General features: G+C 48.8%; 1 long non-coding RNA gene across 1 annotated transcript in view; it reads right to left on the bottom strand.

Annotated features, from left to right (window-relative positions):
* Positions 1-8,029: 8,029 nt before the first annotated feature.
* LOC126509227 (uncharacterized) overlaps positions 8,030-20,018 on the bottom strand; it is a 15,870-nt gene continuing 3,881 nt past the window's right edge. The window contains exons 2-3 of the long non-coding RNA XR_007594120.1: positions 10,871-11,196; positions 8,030-10,696 (exon numbers count right to left, since the gene is read on the bottom strand). This is a non-coding gene — a long non-coding RNA (uncharacterized lncRNA). The remainder of the gene's footprint in view (positions 10,697-10,870; positions 11,197-20,018) is intronic.

Below are 20,018 nucleotides of genomic sequence, written 5' to 3'. Positions count from 1 at the left end.
CTGAGAATTGAACTCGGGTCATCTGGAAGAACAGTTAAGTGTTCTTAATACTGGACCATCTCTCCAGCCAACCCTACACCTCCTACCTTTATGGCCAGTTCTATTCCTTCATCCATTTCTCAGGACCAACATAGGACTCTCTTCCCACTATACCATGTTTACATGTCATGGGAACACTTTCTACACACACACACACACATTTTCAAGACAGGGTCTCTCTGTAACTTTGGAGCCTGTCCTGGAACTTGCTCTGTTCTCAAACTCACAAAGATCTGCCTGTCTCTGCCTCCCAAGTGCTGGGATTAAAGGCATGTGCCACCACTACCCAGCCAAACAGTTTCTATATTGATGGCTATTCATCTACTAATTTTTTGGAGGGAGGGAGATGCACATAATCCAGACTGGCCTCAGACTCACTATACAGTTGAGGAAGACGACACTGAACTTCCGGTCCTCCTGTCTTCACTCCTAAGTGATCATAGGCATGCATCTCAAGCCCAGGCTCGTGTGGTATTGGAGGTCAGACCCAGGTCTTCCTGCATGTTAGGCAAAGCCTTTCACCAACTGAGATACCCAGCCGCCTAATCCACTTTTACTTTCTGAGACAGGGTTTCACTATGCTGCCATGGAACTCACAGAGATCCTCCTGCCTCTGAATATCAAATGCTGGGATTACAGGCTGGCACCGCCATGCCTGGTTTTGTCTAACTTGGAGGTGGAAGGGATGTTTGTTTTGCTGCACTGGGGGCTGAGCCCCTGCCTCAGAGCACTCTATCTCCAGCCCCCCTTTAGTTTGAGACAAGGTCTCAGTAAGCTGCCCCGGCAGGCCTTGAGCTCTCAGACCTCCAGGATGGCTAGGATTACAAGTCTGCTCCATCAACCCAGGCAGGTTTTTTGTTTTGTTGTTGTTGTTGTTGTGTTGTTATATTTTGCTTGTAAGAGAACCTCTCTATGTAGCACAGACTCACCTCACATCCACTACGGAACAAATATGACTTTGAACTCTTGATCCTTGAGCCTCCACCTCTCAAATACTGGGATTGGAGATGTTTGGCCCAGTGCCCAATTTCATAACAATTTCTGAGAATGAAGTTCTAGAAGTGAAATTGCTGGGCTACACCTCCTCCTGAGGCTTGACGATTGAGGTGACTGTGGTAGTCAGGGTTCCTTAGTCACTTCCCATGCATTGTCTTCTGTCTCTTGTCAAAAAGTCCTTCTGCAGGTCAGGTGGCTGTGCCTTAGGCGCAAACCTTAGCACTCATCACCACGTTCTCCAGAGCACGAGCCCTAAAAACGCAGCAGGTCTGAGTCTTGGTGGGCCCTGGGATCTGTGTGCCGCTGAGCCCACTGGCACTGGGCAATCCCTCCCAGTTCCTTCCCACCAGCAAGGGGTAAGAATCAGGCCCCATCAACCCACACCCCACACACCTCTTCCACATTAGCTTTGGTTTCCTGCTGGGCCACAGCTGTCCCTCACCAGTCGGTGACTCAGAGCCTTCCAGGATGGCAGTGCTGCCAGCCCTGCCCAGCCCTCTGGGCGGGTGACTAAGCTTGTGGTAAAGCCGGGCTGAGCTCCCTGGGCAGGCGTGGCTCCTCTACTGTCCTGGCCCTCCTTCCTTTATTCCTTTAGTCTTGCTGATTTCTGCCTTCTGGGCCTTGGCCTTCTTCACAGAATGAGGACAATCTTCATTCCAGAAAGTTTTTCCCTAGCACCCAGTGTCCTAAGGGGACAGAGACTGGATGGATGCTGTCTTTTAGAAGGCAACGGGCAAGTGGGAGAGGGGTGGCAGGGAGAGCCCTTAGCCCCAGTGTAAATGACTGAGAGGGATTTGGGACTAGGAAGCTGGCAAGGGCTGGACCACACCCTTCCCCTACACGATGTCTCTGTGAGAACTGGGAAACGCAGGGCCAAGAATCTGGGCCAGTCTGGTCCCAAGGCCCCAGCTGGCTTGACAAGTGTGGCAGGCAGGACTCAGCCCCTGTCACCCGCTCCTCCAATCACACTCGTCCAAGGTGCCTTAGGTGAGGAGACTGGGGTAACACCTTCTGGGAGACATTTAGAAATGGCTTCTCGGGGCTGTTTGGGTCGTTACTGTTGCAGGTGACCATGCACTGGAGGGCATGCTGGTTGCACTGCTGGATCTGGAACAAGGGATGCTGTGTGCACATTTACTAAGAGGCCAGCCCCATAGTGATCTTGCCACACTGACATGGGTATGACTCTGAGCAGCCTCGCGTGCCGGGCTTTGGGACTTGCTCTTGGTTTGTTTTAGTTTCTAGAGTTATTTTATTTTACGTCTGTGTGTGTTCTGTCTGCGTGTATGTGCGTGCACCACAGGGGTGCTGGTTTCCCTCGCAGGTCAGAAGGCTATATGTCACATTCCCTGGAACTGGAGTTACAGATAGTTGGGAGCGGCCACGTGGGTGCTGGGAACCAAACCCAGGTCCTCTGCAAGAGCAGCCATGCTCCCAACCACTGAGCCATCTCTCGGGCTCTCATGTGTGTTGTTACTTTCATCGGTCCCGTTCTGCAGATGAAGAAACTGATGCTGAGGGCAGGGATATGGATCACAGGGGTGGGGAATCAGGAAGTATTCTGTTTTCCGACCCTTAGGCCCTGACTGGTGGGACAAAACTTGATCCGTTTAATGGATGTGGAACCGGCTTGACAATGCAGGCAGAAGGACTGCTCCCCAGCCCATCATGGTGAAGCCACGCAGACCTCGGCGTTTTAGCTTATCAGTCAGCATCCTTCCCACCGAGACACAACACCAAGGGCTGCCTACCTTCCTGCTAAGCAGTGCCTCTGACCTTCACAGCAATCCCCCTGGGTCCCTGTCACAGTCTCCCTGGACCTTCAAAGAGTCCCAGAAACTAGAAATCGTCCCTCTCTGGTACCTAGGAGACCATCAGCTATACTTGGGTGACTGGTGATTCTGGACTTTGGTTTGTATAAATGGACCCAGAAGTCCATCTGAACTCCTCACTATAGGGACCTGGGCCAGCCACTGTCGACAGTTCAGGGGTGCAGGTTCTTGGGTCTAATTTGGAGGTACAGCTAGAACCCCTCCACATGAGGCAGGCACTCCACCACAGAGCTCCAGCCCCACCAGATGCTAACTCTGGCAGCTGGAGGGCAGACAGGGACCTGACTGGAGTCCCTTACTGGGAGGGCATATCTCAAGGCAGGATGTCATTGGGGGAAGTGGCAGCATGCAAAACAGGCCACCAGAGATAGAAGCTGTGCCACAGGTGCACCAGCTAAACTGAAGGCCTGATTTGTGAAAATCATCCCTGAGGCTGCTCCCAGTAGGCCAGAGGCCATCTGGGCAACAAGGTCAGACACCCCATGCGTTTGTTTCCTTTCTCTTTCTTTAGTTTGCTTTTACAAACATGCCTGGCTTTCAGTAGGTAGCAGGTTGGTAGTCAGGGGCTCACGTAGCTCAGGACGACTTCAAATTTAGCAGTTAACCAAGATGATTCTCCCGTCCCTACCTCCCCAGTGCTGGGCACGCTAGGCAAATACTCTACCACAACACCCAGCCCTTCTCAGAGAATCTTAAAAGTATGATTTGGGCTGGGTGTAGTGGCACATATTTTGAGAAGCTGGGGCAGGAGGATCATTGAAAGACAGAGGCCAGCTTGGGCTGTGTAGTGACTTCCAGGACAGCCCGGGTTACATGCTAGTTGTTTGTATGTGTACATGCATGTGTGTATCATGTCATCTCTTCTGCTTGTATAAAACACTTCCAGAAACCAGAAAGTTCTCCCTGACAGGCTACATTGCTTCAAAGATAATCTTTTTTTTAATTTTTTTTATTTTTTAAGAATAGGGTCTCGGGGACTGGAGAGATGGTTAAGGACGCTGACTGCTCTTCCAGAGGTCCTGAGTTCAATTCCCATTAACCACATGGTGGCTCACAACCATCTACAATGAGATCTGGTGCCCTCTTCTGGCATGCAGTCATACATGGAGGCAGAACACTGTATTGTATACATAATAAATAAATTTTTTTTTAAAAAAAAAGAATAGAGTCTTAGGGCTGGAGAAAGAGCTCAGTGGTTAAGAGCACTGTCTGCTCTTCCAGAGGACTTGGGTTCAATTCCCAGCACCCACATAGCAGTTCATCACTGTCTGTAACTCTAGTTGAGGTGATCCAATGCTCTCTTCTGGCTTCCATTAGCACCAGGCACACACGTGGTATAGACATACATACAAGCAAAACACTCATATACATAAAATAATATTTTAATTAAAAAAATAATAGGGTCTTTATGGCTGTTTTAGAACTTGCTGTATAGAACAGACTGGTTTTGAACTCACAGAGATCCACCTGCCTCAGCCTCCAGAGTGCTAAAATTGAATTATATGCCTGGAAATAACCACTCTTTTTTTGGGGGGGGGGTTAGAGACATGGTTTCTCTGTGTAACAGTCCTGGCTGTCCTGGAACTCTCTCTATAGACCAGGTTGGCCTCAAAGTCACAGAGATCCGCCTGTCTCTGCCTCCCAAGTGTTGGGATTAAAGGCGTAGGACATCCCAGCCCGGCTGAGATAACCACTCTTTTGACATTTATCATAACAAAACAATTTCGTTTGTCCTAGAAGTTCATATAAATAGGATTAAACAATAAGGCAATGTTATTATTATATATTTTGGGAGACAGGGTTTCACTGTGTAGCCCTAGCTAGCCTGGAACTCCTTAAGTATACCAGACTGTCCTCAAACTCACAGAGGTCCATTCTGCCTCTTCCTCCTGAAGGCTGGGATTCAGGGCGCGGGCCACCACACCTGGCTGTTTTGTCCTGGCTGGCCTCTTGCCCAACAGTGTTCCCGAGGGGAATGCATGCTCCTGCCTGCTGGCAGCCCCCTCCTTCCCATTGCTTTAGCGTTCTACTGTGTGGACACACCACAGAGTCTCTCTAGGTCTAGTCTCCTGTTGGATATTTAGGTTTGGAGCTATGAATACTTTGTGATTATGTGTCTAGAAGTCTTATGATGAGCACATTTTCATTTGTCTTGCGTCAATAGCCAAGGATGGAAATTTTTGCTCATAGAGGAAGTACTTGTGTTACTAGAAATCACCAAACTTCTTTTCCAAATGCCTGTCCTACCTCCCACCCACATGAACGCTGCATGATCCCTCCAGTTGCTCCATATCCCTGCCAGCCTTCGTCACTGTGGGCCTTTGTGCTAGCTCCTTTGAGGGCAAGCAGTGCAGTTCATGCTGGCTCTGTCCCCCACAACCACCTGTTGTTTTCAAGGTCTCGTGTATCCCAGGTTAGTATAAAGTCCCTATATTGGGGTGGATGAAGGATGACCTTAAATTCCTGATCCAGATGTACTGCCACATCTGGCTAGTCACTACACATATATGTCTGAGGTGTTAGGGATCGAACCCACGCCTCACACATGCCAGGCAAGGGCCGTAGCACCAAGCTACACCCATGCCTTCTCGCATTCATTTAGTAACTGTTTCTAATCCATGCTACAAAGAAGCCGAAGGATCAGACAGACAGACTGACTTGGAAGAGAAGCGTCTGATTGAAGCAAGAGAGTAGAGGACAGCGAGGACCCTCAGAGGTGCTCAGGATGTCCAATGGGTGGGGGAGGGACAGACCTTAGTCTAAAGTCCCGGCCATCCCCCAAGGCAGGCTGGGTAGCACGGAGCCCCCTAAGGTGGTGGAAGGTGAAGTGGTGGCTGCCCTTGAGAGACCCGAGGACTATGGTCAGAAGCCTGGTGACATCCTAAGCAGAAAAAGACTAAGGAAACAATAGAGCCCTGGGCCAGCAAGATGGCTCAATGGGTAAAGGCGCTTGCTGCCAAGCCTGACAACCTGAGCTGGATCCCCAGTCTTGACAGAGGGAGACAAACAACTCCTGACCGCTACATACATGGGCACACATGCAGGCACACAGGCAGACACACCACATGCAAAATAAATGAATAAAATGTAATCAAAAATAAATAAAGGGGCTGGAAAGATGGCTCAGTGGTTAAGAGCACTGACTGCTCTTTCAGAGGTCCTGAGTTCAATTCCCAGCAACCACAGTGTCTCATAATCATCTATAATGGGATCTGATGCCCTCTTCTGGCCTGCAGGTGTACATGCAGATAAAGCACTCATCTACATAAAATAAATAAATTTTAAAAGAGATTTATTTATTTGTGTATGTATGTATACAGTGTTCTGGAATTTATGACTACATGCCAGAAGAGGGCACCAAATCTTGTTATAGATCATTGTGCACCACTATGTGGTTGCTGGGAATTGAACTCAGGACCTCTGGAAGAGCAGCCAGTGCTCTTCACCTCTGAGCCACCTCTCCATCTCCAGCCCCATAAATAAAATTTAAATAAACAAACAAACAAATAAATAAATAATGGAGCCTGTAGAGACGGCTCAGCTATTTAGCTTATCCATGGTTCTTGCACAAGACCTGTATGTATTTCATACCTAGCACCTACAGTGGACAGCTCACAACTACATGTAACTTCAGTTCAGGGGATCAGAATCCTCTTCTGACCTCTACAGGTTCCTGCGCACACATTGGATACACATAAACCCAAGCTGGCTCACACACATATGCATGGAAAATAAATCTAAAAAAGCATAAATAAATAAATAAAGCTCAGAGTCCAGATTTTCAGGTTCCAGGTGCCCAGGGTTTGATTTATAATTCACTTTCCCCTCCTGCTTGGCCTTGAAGTCTGAGGCCCCCTGGGCACCAGGCTGCAGCAATGTCCCAGGAGACCATTGTTGTATGAATCATGCTCTTCCCCAGTCCAGTGTCCAACTTCAGGCTGCCTCATGGACCAGGAAGGTGCGACCCCTCAAATGCGCTCTATAAGTCAGACAAACTCATCATTGGTGCCAGCGAGAACTTTGGTGGTCTCACACCTTGGTTTGCCGTTGAGAACTTGAGGGGAGGGAGCCATTGTTTAAGTCTCCCCCAGGAATTTTAGCAGCAGTGACTTGGGACTTGTTCAGGTATGGACGCAGCAACTTACATGGATAGGAACTGAGGCAGAGGCCTTCCAGGTCCTTTTCCCCTACAATCCCAGATGTATCCCTTCCTTGGGTCAGCAGAATTCCACAGCAGTCAGAGGTGGCCTAGACACCTGTAACCCCAGCGTTAAGGAGGCTGAGGCAGGAGGATGAAATACACATTGAGATTCTGGCTAAAGACAGAAACAAGTCTTGTAACTATGCCATGGTATGTCTTCTTACTTAGCAGCTGCCTTAGGGCAGCGACTCTCTGATCTGGTAGCAAAGCTGCCTGGCCCAGATCAAAAAGGAAAAGGAGAGGGATTTTTGCTGATGGCTGCATGGCAGAGGTAAGGCCCTCTGACGAGGTGACAGTGCTGGCCAGACAGTACATGAGAAAGGTGAAGAGTCCAGACTTCAGGAGGATAAAGCCGTAGGAGAGTCGGGCAATGTGGCTCAGTCTGGAATCCCAGGTGTAGGTAAGATGGTCAGGAGTTTAAGTCATCCTCAAGTATACCGAGTTTGAGGCCAGCCTGGGCTCCATGGGACCCTGTCCCAATAATAAGCTGATAGATACTGAGTGAAGTTGTAGGAAAAGGAGGCAAGAGAGGTGCCTAACATTTAGGGTGCAAAATTTGAGGGAGTGTGGCAAAACCTCAGTAATCAAGACAAATAATTATCTAGTGCAAAATGTATTCATAATACACATGCACACGCATATTGCAGTGCTGGAGATACAAACCCAGGTTATGAATACTAGGCCAAAATTGTGGAACTGCTAGCTGGAGATGGCTGAGTGGTTAAGAGCCCTGGTTGCTCTTTCAGTCCTGGGTTCAAGTCCCATCACCTACATGGGCAGTAACTCCAGTTCCAGGAGGCCAAATACCCTTTTCTGGCTTCCCTAGGTGTCAGGCAAGTGATGCCCAGACTTACATATAGACAAAACACCCATATGCATAAAAATTTATTTTTTTCCTTTCTCTTTCTTTCTTTCTTTCTTTCTTTCTTTCTTTCTTTCTTTCTTTCTTTTTTTTTTTTGAGACAGTGTTTCTCTGTGTAGCTTTGGAGCCTGTCCTGGAACTCTCTCTGTAGACCACACTCGCCTCAAACTCACAGAGCTCCACCTGCCTCTACCTCCCGAGGGCTGGGATTAAAGGTATGCACCACCACCGTCTGGCAATAATTTTTTAAAGCTATGTATTTACTTATTTATTGACTTATTTTGTGTGTATGTACTTGTGTGGCCACGAACATGTCGCGGCATCAGTGCCTATGTCAGAGGAGACTCGCAGAAGTCGGTTCTCTGGTTCTCTCCCTCTACCGTGTGGGTTCTGGAGACGGAATTAAAGTTGTCAGTGCTGACTTCAAGCGCCAGAACCTGAAAAACTATCTGGTGAACTAATATTTTCAAAAGCTAAAATTATTAGTAATAACCCCTATTACCTAAAGGAATTTATGTCAACGTGCTACAGAGACACCTGTGTGTCCATGTTTATATAGAACTCAAAATACGAGGTATGGAACCAGTCGCAGTGTCCACTAAAGAATGAATACAGCACCTCACTGCTGAGACGTCTTGCCAGCCCCTCAATGAACATTTTTCAGCCATAAAGAACAAAATTCTGTCCTTTGCAGGCAATGCAATGGAACCGGAGAGGAAGTAGAACAGACTGGAGATTATCCTGTTACCTGGAATAAGCCAGACTCAGAAAAAGATGTATGTCACAGGTTTGCTCTTGGGTCCCAGTGACATGACGAAATACGTCAAGAAGTACAGCAGGGAAATACAGGACCAGCCTTGGTGCCTCCTTCTGGAGAACGGTGAAGAAAATCGAAATTGGCCCCCAAGCCAAGGACAGTTCCTCTTCTCTGGTAAGAGAAGACAGGGCCGTGTGCAGCACCTGTTTCCAGGGTTTTCATGAAAACGGTGCCTGGTGGGGTCCTGGGACTTCATCACCACCTCTTCTGTCACGGTCAAGTCGGCCTCCAGAGGATGAAGGAACTGAAGGACCAGGAGAAGTGTGGCCACCTGAGACATTCCCAGCCTGCAGCGCATGGGTTGATGGATGGAACAGCAAAAAACGTAACCCAAGTGCGCCGCTCAGTGGTGAACCTGAGATCCTACTTAGCTCCCAATGGTCCAAGAAGCCCTCAGGCTCCTGCCACCGGCAGATGGCGGGGTTAGCCTACGTCTGGACGGTGCTTTCCCACTGGGTCTCCTCATTCCAGAGCTGTGATGTGAAAGAGAATGCTGATAGGGTTCCAGGGACAGGCTAGTCACCCCCCACTCTCCGCCGTAAAGAGTGGGCGGTTTCAGATTTCCTCTTTCGACTTCTCTGTCGCCCTCAGTATCCACCCATTTAGAAGAACCAGACACCAGAATGAGAGAGACCTATGAGTTTTTAACACAGAGACGTTCTTATAGTCACCCTAATGTTCTAGCTGCTTATATTTTACTATTATTTAGTTTTTTGTATGTTAAAACAATGTTTTGTGCTAGCCCTGAACTTACTAGGTAGCCAAAGTTGTCCTTGAATTTTTGTTGGTTTTTCGAGACAGGGTTTCTTTGTGTAACAAGCCCTGGCTGTCCTGGAACCTGCTTTGTAGATCAGGCTGGCCTCAAGCTCACTGAGATCTGTCTGCCTCTCCCTCCCAAGTGCTGGGATTAAAAGTGTGCACCACCACTGCCCGGCATGGGTGTTCTTGCAGAGGACCTGCATTTGATTCCCAACACTTACACGGCAGCTCATTACTGTCCATAACTCCACTTCTAGGATGTACACGATACACAGACATACATGTGAGTAAAACACTCACACACATAAATTTAAAACATAATTTATTTTTATTTTATGTGCACTAGTGTTTTGCCTGCGCATGTGTCTGTGTGAGGGCATCAGATCCCGGAGTTGTAGGTGTTGCTAGCTGCCATGTGGGTGCTGGGAATTGAACCTGGCTTCTCTGGAAGAGCAGTGAGTGCTCTTGACTGCTGAGTCTGCTGAGTCATCTCTCCAGCCCTCATACACAGAAAATTTAAAAGTCTCTCTCTCTCTCTCTCTCTCTCTTTTTTTTTTAAAGGAAGAAAGCAGCTCAAGGCCAAGGCCAGCATTCTCTACATAGTGAGTTCTGGCCAGCCAGAGCTACGTGGTGATATTCTGTCTCAAAACAACAAACCTCAACCAACCCCCAACCAGCCAAAAAAAAAAAAAAAAAAACCTAAAAAACTATATATATATATATATATATATATATTCACATCTATTATCCAGCACTCCAGGAGGAGGCTGAGGCAGGAGGATTCAGAGTTCACTGTATGGTAAGACCTGTCACATACATGACGAATAAAGGAGCAGGCTCTGGGGGATGGCTGGTAGGTCTGAGGGCCTAAGTTAGGGTTCTGAACTCACTTTGGGTTCAGAATAGAGCATGGAGTTGAACACCTTTAATCCCAGCACTCAGAAGGCAGAGGTAGCATGGGGTGGGGTGGGGGTGGATCTTCATGAGTTTGAGGCCAGCCTGGTCTACATAGGAGCTCCAGACCCACCAGGGTTGTACAGCGAGATCTCAGAAGGAAAAGAACGGAAGGTCACATTTGGTGGTGCAGTGCTGTAATCCCAGTGCTGGGGAGGTGGAGACAGCAGAATTCCCGGAGTGTGGTTGCCAGCCAGTCTGCTCAAGTTGGTGAGCTCCGGGTTTAGTGAGAGACCCTGTCTCCAAAGGGAAAAGGCAGAGAGTAATCGAGGAAGACAGGACGTCAATCACTGGCCTCCAAATGCACATACCACCCCACATGCATTTGTGTATGAACATGCATACACATACACCAAAATAAACAAGTAAAGCAAGTAAAGAAAACACGTGGGGAAAGAGAGGGGCCTGACCTGGGATTCGGTCTTCTTCTTTCCTCCTTCACCGGCCTCAGCACAGGAAGTTGAGGTTGAAGGAATATCCTGAGGCTATCAGTGAATCCTGGCGGAGAACCAGTTTTAAACATACTGAAACAGCTCCTGGGTGGTCTGCTGATGCTCCTGAAGGCACGGGAAGCCCCAGGGTGGGATGCAGCAAACAGATGTCTTCAGATTGTTGAGAATCCATTCTGTTCTTTAACCGCTATTTTTGCTCTGGGAACCAAACATCTGTCCTAGCAGCTTCTCTGGGGACCCAGGGCGAGGCTGTGATGTTTTCAAGGGGGCTTAATTGCCACAACCTGGAAAGAAGGGAGTGAGTGCCTTGGGAATTAGGAGGGCAGCATTGGAGGAGGGTGGAGATGCACAAGGGGCAGCGAGCTGCCAGTAACAGACAACCAGACAGGGACCCAAAGCCTTCTGGCCTGCTTTCCCAGTGGCAGGACCTAAGACACCTCCAGTGAAGTGGGTAGGGAGGACGAGTACTGGGCCACACTCATGGTCTCTAGGAATGTCCCCTGTCTGTCTTTTCCTGATTCCTGGAGAGAAAACACTAGGACAAGGAGCCCAGGGCCCAGGTCTGTGCACACGGAGAAAGTCCTTTTAGAAGGAAGAAAGAACTGGCCAGGTTCAGTCAAAGCGCAGAGGCAAACCCAGAGCATCGGTTCCCAGAGAGCTAAGGGGGCCCCAGATCTCTGCCTGCCTGTGGGCAGGGAACCCTCTGCCACATCCCCAGCTGGGCCTGGCTCCGTGGTGAGCAGTGAGAGAGAGGATGGCGGGGCGCGCAAGCATGGGTGAGTGGAAAGCAGAGGTGGGAACACGGAGACAAAGGCTGAAGGGAGGGAAGGAGGAGCGTGGGGGAGTCGAGAAGACTGTAGGGGGCTAGAAAGGCAGCCTGTGTTTAGTGCTGTTGGGAGGAACCTTTCTTCCCTGGGTGTGCTGAGAGCTTTTCAGGACACAGAGCTAGGAGAGGGGAGTGGGAAGGGGGCGGGTGATGTATCCACATGCATAGGATGCCGAAGAGAGGGTTAGCAGTGTTGATGATCGCGGTCTACAGTGATGCCTTCTGGGTCTAGTGGGGACACTGTTGTGGGACAAAACCCTTCCTAGGCAGATGCACACACACACACACACACACACACACACACACACACACACACACATCTAATCACCCCGGACAGGGAACTCACGACAGATTGAAGTATGGCTTGGTGAACCAGAGTTTCATTGGGGTGGGTTTCTTACAGGAGCAGACATGGTACACTACCAAGGTCCACCCCAGCATGGTGGTGGCTTACAAAGGGTGGGAATCTGGAGCACACTGAACAGCCTGCAGGCTGCACAACAGGAAGGAGTGTCCTTTCCAAGTGACTCTGGTCTAAATCTGTCCCCAGCAGCTCTGCTGGTTATTCCTCCAGGGAGCTGGTCTGACCCCAGAGCTGGGCGACCTTCCACCTCTGAGAGTCTTTGCACCTATATCAGCAAGTCTCAGGAACTCTCAGCTTTTATTGCTTACTCTGGCAGGGCGGGGCCTAGTGATTCTAGTCCGTTTCAGGGACTTCCTGAAGCTATTTTGAGTTGTTTTTACCTTCCTGCTTCAGGAGCTTCCCTGCAGGGTGGAGAGTTTCAGTCACGGAGGAAACAGTTACACAACTCTCCTCCTCCTCACAGAGACACACAGAACCAGGGCAAAGTCAAGTTTGGGGGATCTTAGAGCTTCAATAATTTGGGGGCTCCCTCGAAAAGTACACCAAAATTAGGAGCCTGGCTTACTGTATAGTGGGCCGACCTCTATGTGGCCTTCTTATCCTCTGTCATCCAAGTCCCACCCGTTCCTGAGAGGGAGGTGGGAGCAATGAGGCTGACGACCTCGCCTAAGCCACCTCCTGTGTGACCAGCAGGATCCTTCATTCCTGACACTTCTGTTTCCTGCAGATCACTGTCAAGGTAAAACAATACATGGATGTCTCCCTATTGCACAGCACCAAACCAGGGTTATTCAAGGACTGTCATTCTGAGAGATGGGGAGGGGACTGTTGATGTCAGAGTTATGAGGGAAGCTGGGGCAGCACAGCAGGCAATTGTGGAAGGGAAGGGAAGTGCAATAGTCAGGGAAGAAAAGGCCACACAGCAACAATCCAGGAAAGACATTTAGCCTACACTGAGGTGTTCACACATGGCTGCCTTTGTGTTTCAGTTGTTTTTCTAGAGCGCTCTTAGACCAAAAGAGATATCTAGGAATATCATGGTCATATAATAGTTGGGACAAAAACAAAGACAAACAAAAAATGAAACACCAAAATAAAATAAGATGGGGGGCTGGAAAAATGACTCAGAGGTTAAGAGCACTGGCTGCTCTTTCCCAGGACCAGGCTTTGAACCCCAGTGCCCACAAGGTGACTCACAACCATCTGTAACTCTCATTTTAGGGGATCTGATACCCTCTCTGGGCTTGGCTCAGACATCAGGCAAAACACTCATACACATAAAGTGAAAGTTAAAAAATAAATAGGAACTTGGCCAGTGAAATGACTTGGTGGGTGAGGGTGCTTGCACCAAGCCTGATGCCCTGAGTTTGAGTGTCAGGACACTTATGGTGAAGGGGAGAACCAGCTTCTGCAAGTTGTCCTCTGACCATTTGCTATGGTGGGTTTGTACACGCACACCAAATAAATAAACTGAGCGGTGGTGGTGCGTACCTTTAATCCCTACACTCAGGAGGCAGAGGCAGGAGGATCTCCGAGTTCGAGGGCTACGGGGTGAGTTCCAGGACAGTCAGGGCTATGCTGAGAAATCCCATCTCCAGCAACAACAATTACTTTTATTATTGATTAGATTTGACTTCCTCTTGTTCTCAGTTTCCAGGCTCATTTCAGATGCCAAAGTGACCATTAATAAAACACAGAGGAAGAAAACAAAACCATTTCCTTCCCTTGGAAAGCAAACTTCCTCAGGGACTCAACAAGTTCATCGATGTAAAAGACAGGAATTGTTCTTTGATACCCAAGGTGTAAAACCTGTCAAGCTAATTTTTCCAAACCAGTAAGACAGCTTTAAGCCTTCTGTGGTGGAGTCCACTGAGACTTCTTATGTGTGGCTTTTGCATGTTTCCTTTTTCTTTCTGCTTCTCCTTGTTCTGGGGTTTGTCTCAGGCAAAACTGAGCTGCCCGTGTCTATAGCCTTAGTCCTCAGTACACGCAAAATGCTGGCCCCACTGTCCCTAGCCAGGGCCAGGCTGAGAAGAGGGACCACGAGCTTGTCACATCTCACGCGTCTGCAAAGCTGTGCCCACCAGGGGGCGCTGTGTGAGTTGGGTTCATCAGTTACCGGCTTCTCTTCGTGTTGGTTATCCCAACCTCTTCCTTCAGAAGGAAGCCTTCCAGTTCCCTGAGTTTTAAAGCAGGTAGCCTTGGGATGAATGTGACTCTCTGATGTGTTTGTCCCCCTCCCCCAGAATAGTATCAACATTTGAATTTGAAGGGTACAAGGCTGGGGGGTCTTGCACTGTTTCCATCTCTCTAGCAAGGGTTAGATAGATGGCTCAGCTGTTAAAAACAGTTCCTGGTTTTGCAAAGGACCCTAAAGTTGGTTCCCAGGTGACTCACACTTACCTGTCACTCCAGATCCAGGGGAATCTGATTCCTCTGGCCTCTGAAGGCACCTGCACTCACATGCACAGAACCATACACAGACATACACATACATGTAATTCAGTGTTTGTTTGTTTGAGACAGGGTTTCTCTGTGTAGCCTTGGCTGTCATGGAACTTGCTCTGTAGACCAGCTTGGCCTCAAACTCCCAGAGATCTGTCTGCCTCTGCCTCCTGAGTGCTGGGATTAAAGGTGTGAGCCACCACCACCTGGCTGATTAAATGCTTTTAGAAAAACAAAATCTAAAAATCCCATTGCACACCTGGATGTGGTGGCCCACACTGATAATCCCAGCACTTGGGAGGTGAAGGAGGAAGCTTCGGAGTTCAAGTTTAACTTTACTGCATAGAAAATTCTAGGCCAGCCCTAGGTAGCATGAGACACTGTCTATCTGCCCTCCACCCATCTACTGCAACATTTAAACATCTAGAGGTGTTAGACAGTTTCTTTTACAGTCTCTGTGGAAATCACGCCTGGTTCTGAATACGGATTGTTGCCAAGGCAAAGCATATACTCTGAGGTGTCTCATATCTACCCTGTCATTCACAGCTGCCTGGCCTCTGCAGTCCTTTGAACTTGAGATCTTGCCCTAGGTTCTTGAAAATATGATATTTCATCTTACTCTCTCTCTCTTTCTCCCTCCCTCTCTCCCTCTCCCCCTTTTACTCTTTCACACACACACACACACACACACACACACACACACACGTCAGCCTGAGGGCAAAGTCCCAGTCTCCAGAGCCACAGGCCCAGCTCTTCTTTGCAGGTCTGTGTGTGTGCGGATGAGTGGGTGACAAGGCTGAGACATTATGTTTTCCTTTTTTTTTTTTTGGTTTTTCGAGACAGGGTTTCTCTGTAGCTTTGGTGCCTGTCCTGGAACTAGCTCTTGTAGACCAGGCTGGCCTCGAACTCCCAGAGATCCGCCTGCCTCTGCCTCCCGAGTGCTGGGATTAAAGGCGTGCGCCACCGTCGCCTGGCCCGTGTTTTCCTTCTTAAAACATTTATTTTAGCTGGGCCATGGTGGAGCAAGTCTTTAATCCCAGCACTCGGGAGGCAGAGGCAGGCTGATATCTGGGAGTTCGAGGCCAGCCTGGTCTACGGAGCGAGTTCCAGGACAGCCAGGGCTACACAGAGAAACCCTGTCTCTAAAACAGAAAAACAAACAACAAACAATCAAGAACCATTTATTTTATGTGTATGTGTCTGAGTGCATGCATATGTACCACATACACGCAAGAGTCAGAGGAGGTTGGAAGTCATCAGATCTCCTGGAACTGGACTTACAGGGATGTGTACACTGGTGTGTGGGTGCTGGGAATCCAATCCCGGCCTTCCAGAAGAGCAGCCCTGCTATTAACTGCTGGGCCGTCTCTCCAGCCCTTTCCCCTTGGCTTGAGAGACTGCTCCTGGGCCAGAATGATGGCTCCATGGGTAAAGGTATTTGTAGCCCTATCTGCTAACCTTTTTGACTTCTTGATTCCATAGGAAGAGTAAACCAATTCACACAAGCTATCTCCTGAACTCCACAAATGCACCTGCGAGGACACACACACGAATGACTAAATAAATAAATGTGTGTATTTTTTTTTTAAGAAAGAAATTGTTGCTAAAACGGTGTAGAAGAGAAAAAGCAAAAACCGGTGCTGGGAATGGTGACAGCAGTCAGAGGGAGAGGTGGAGTGGGCACAGAAGAAGAACGCAGCTGGCGACATATCTTTGAAACAGAGGCAGGCAGGAGTAAGCCCCAGGTGGCGGCGAGAGAAGTGACTCACACTATGCACTCAGGGCTTGATCTATACCGCTGCACGCGGTTGCTTCTCTCTTTAATTCACCCATTCCTTTCTTGCTAATGTGTTTTCTTACTCTCGGATCCTCCAGGCAGCTCCCTCGTAAGCTGCCCTCAGCCCCAACCTCTTCACCTCCTAGCATCCTGTTCATCTAGCCAGCTCTTCCCCATCACGTGACCCGAGCGTAAATCATAATATTCTTCCCACGCCAGCTGCAGGTCTGCAGAAGGCTCTGCAGAGGCTGCGGGCCACGCATGCGTAACTGTAGGCGCACCTGCGCCTCTGCTGGCGGGGTGGGGAGGTCAGACCTCTAAGCGTCCTGCGGAATCAGCCCAGTCTGGTCCGGGGCTAAGATGAAGCTATGGGCAGTGAACCTGAATGGGCCCAAACTCCCGAGGTGATCTGGTTGTCGTTGCTGATGAACTCCTAACAAGCTGCCCGCATAACCAAACCCCTGCTTCCGCTAGGGCTTTGGGACTGCGTTCTGGGCTCTGCAGTCCTCCACGGGGCCTCAGGATCAGAGCCCAGGTGGAATCACCAGTCTGCACTTACAGCCTTATAACCTTGGCCAGATGGCTTGACTTTGGTGGCTCTGAGAAAAAAAAATATCACCGACCTCGTGGAGCTCCAGTGAAAATTACTGAGTGTTTTGTGCTGTGTGAAACTCTCGGCCAATGCAGAATTCAGACAGCTGAGTCCACAATCCCAGGCCTCAAGAGCCTGAAGTAGAAGTTTGAGGCCAGCTTGGGTTACCTAGGGAGACTTTGTCTCCACACTCTCCCCACTAAATATAGAGTGTGTGTTGTCTGCCTGGGGTTGATTGGACATTTTTGTGTTTGTCATTGCCCTGGATCCTCAGAGGCACCTTGAGAGGCTTCACAGATGGGGAAACCTGAGGCTCAGAGATGTCAGGAAGTCGTGGCCAGGTGATAGAGTCTATGTTCAGCATGATCTCAAAGTCAGGGTAGAGATCTTTATTTTTCTGATAGGACTGTATATAAGTTCAGGCTGCCTTCAAACTTGCTATGTAGCCAAGAATAAAAGGATCACCCCAAACTCTTGTTTCTTCCCTTCCTTTGCCTCCACCACCTCCCAAGTGCTGGGATTATAGGAGGCAGCACCCACCAAAGTCAGGGCTCCTTGGGGAGTTTACAGTCTGTCTTTCCATTTGCCCTTTGAACTATCATTTTGAAACTAGCATCCATTCTGGCTTCCCAGGTATACACACCTGCAGAGAACAGTCTTTTTTGGTCTCTCCTCCTATGGAAAATAAGGAGCTGCCATATTTGCTGTGATCTTTTCGTCTCACAGAAGACCACGCCTCCTGGACATCCCTGAGCACAGCAGCCAGGCCCACCCCTGGAGTTCCGCCTTCCAGCCTGACCCTCAAACTCTGATATAGTCACAACCGTGTGTGTGTGTGTGTGTGTGTGTGTGTGTGTGTGTGTGTGTGTCCCCCCCCCCGCCTTTCCTGGAGAAGCCAAGTTCCTTTCTGTCGCTGGGCTTTTGCACCTAAGGTGCCTCTGCCAGGATGCTCTCCCACCCCCTCCTCCCTTTTCCTTGGCTCAGGGAGCCCACTCTGGTTGCAGCCTCGCCAGTTCCTTGGTCACAGACACCGTTTCTGTTTCAGCATTTTTCAGAATGCATGAACTCTTCCAATACGATCTGTCCTTGCCACTAGTCCCTCAAGGGCAGGCTCATGCCTCGTGTACAGCACCTGGCTTGGGCATCTGATGGCTCTCAGTTAACCCTTACTGGCCCACTTGATTGGATGAATGGCAGTGGAGCACCAACGTTCCTGCTCCTTAAGGATAAGGGTTTCTCAAGCTTCTACTTCATGCCTCTGTGGTAGACGCATTAACTGTGACGTTTCTGTTGACACATGCCAGCTGGCTAAGGAAGGAGCATGTGGTCTCACAACTGTACCCGGGGTTCCCTCAAGTTACACACACTATCTCCTTCTCCAGATGCACCCACAATCTACCAATGTGTTCTGTAAGCCAAGCAGAACTGAGACTTGGAGGGAAGACATATTGTACCTTCCCCCAAGGAAGGAAGGAAAAGGTTCTTAAGGATAGAGGCCGATGTCTGAGTTCTTCTTCCTGTTGCTGTGGTTAAATAGCTGGCGAAGTGAATTTAAGGAAGAGATTTATTTTGACTCAGTTCAAGGGGAAGTCCATGAGGGCAGTGTAAGTCAAATGGTAGGAGCTAGAGATGTCTGGTCACTTTGTGGCCACAGCCAGGAGGCAGAAAGCAATGAGTATTTGCCCTTAGCTCACAGCCTAGGGGATGGTGCCGCCCACAGTGGGTGGGCCTGATGTGGGATTCCCCTCTGTATGCTGTGAATAAAGAAATTGCCTTGGGGGACTAGTGGAATGGCTCAGTGGTTAAGAGCACTAGCTGCTCTTCCAGAGGACCCAGGTTCAATTCCCAGCACCCACATGGCAGCTCACAGCTGTCTGTAATTCCAGTCAATCTGGCACCTTTATACCACATGCACATAAATAAAGTTAAGTATTTTAAAAATAAAATTGCCTTGGGCCTGGCGATGGTGGTGCACGCCTTTAATCCCAGCACTCGGGAGGCAGAGGCAGTCAGATCTCTGTGAGTTCGAGACCAGCCTGGTCTACAGAGCTAGTTCCAGGACAGGCTCCAAAGCCACAGAGAAACCCTGTCTCGAAAAAAACAAAAACAAAATAAAAAAAAAAAAAAAAAGAAATTGCCTTGACCTGTTGATAGGGCAGAACTTAGGTAGGCGGGGAAAACTAAGCTGAATGCTGGGAGGAAGAAGGCAGAGTCAGAGAGAAACCATGTTAACCGCCCCCCCTACCCTGCTCCCAGACAGACACTGGGAACTTTACACAGTAAGCCATTGCCACATGGTGATACACAGATTAATGGAAATGGGTTAAATTAATATGTAAGAATTAGCCAATAAGAAGCTAGAGCTAATGGGCCAAGCAGTGATTTAATTAATATTTTCTGTGTGATTATTTCGGGTCTGAGCTGCCAGGCGGCCCAGAAACAAACTACCAGCCTTCCTACAACGCGGGCCTTCCCATATCAGTTAAACTAGTCACAGGCATGCCCAGAGGCCAGCCTAATCAAGATGATGATCCTACCAACATTACACGAGCACAGGGTCAAATCTCACCCTGGCACTGGTGTCTTGAACTAGAATACGTGGTCATTTAGGTTTGGCCACAATTTACTTTATGATCTTAGAACATTCCTCCTTAAGGTTTAACTTCTTTTCTTGTTGTACAGTATAGGACAGTGGTGCAGAATTTAAATTATAGCCTTGTATTATTAGGGGCTCTTGCTCAGTTGGTCGACTGGTTGCTTAGCATTGTTCTTGAGCAGGACATAAATCAGGCATGGTAGTGCTGGCCTATAGTCCCAGCTTCTGGGACGTGGCAACAGGAGACTGAGGGATTGAAGGTTATCCTGAGCTACACACCAAGCTGAAGGCCAGCCTGAGCTATAAGAGCCCCGTTTAAAAAAATTATCACATCAGGGGGTGGTAGTATACACGTTTAATAAATTCCAGACTAGCCAGTGCTACATAGTGAGATCCTGTCAAGATCCTATCTAAATAGATACAACATTTGTTTTAAAAATACTTGGGCTACTAGTTGGTCACTACTCAATGAAGTTTCTCTGAATCTCTGGGTCCTTGTCTATATA

This window comes from Alexandromys fortis, unplaced genomic scaffold (assembly GCF_014885135.2).
Source record: "Alexandromys fortis isolate MF-2015 unplaced genomic scaffold, M_Fortis_MF-2015_v1.1 scaffold_72, whole genome shotgun sequence".
Lineage (NCBI taxonomy): Eukaryota > Metazoa > Chordata > Mammalia > Rodentia > Cricetidae > Alexandromys > Alexandromys fortis.
The sequence above is the reverse complement of the archived record's forward strand: the minus strand, read 5'-3'. Positions and strand labels throughout refer to the sequence as shown.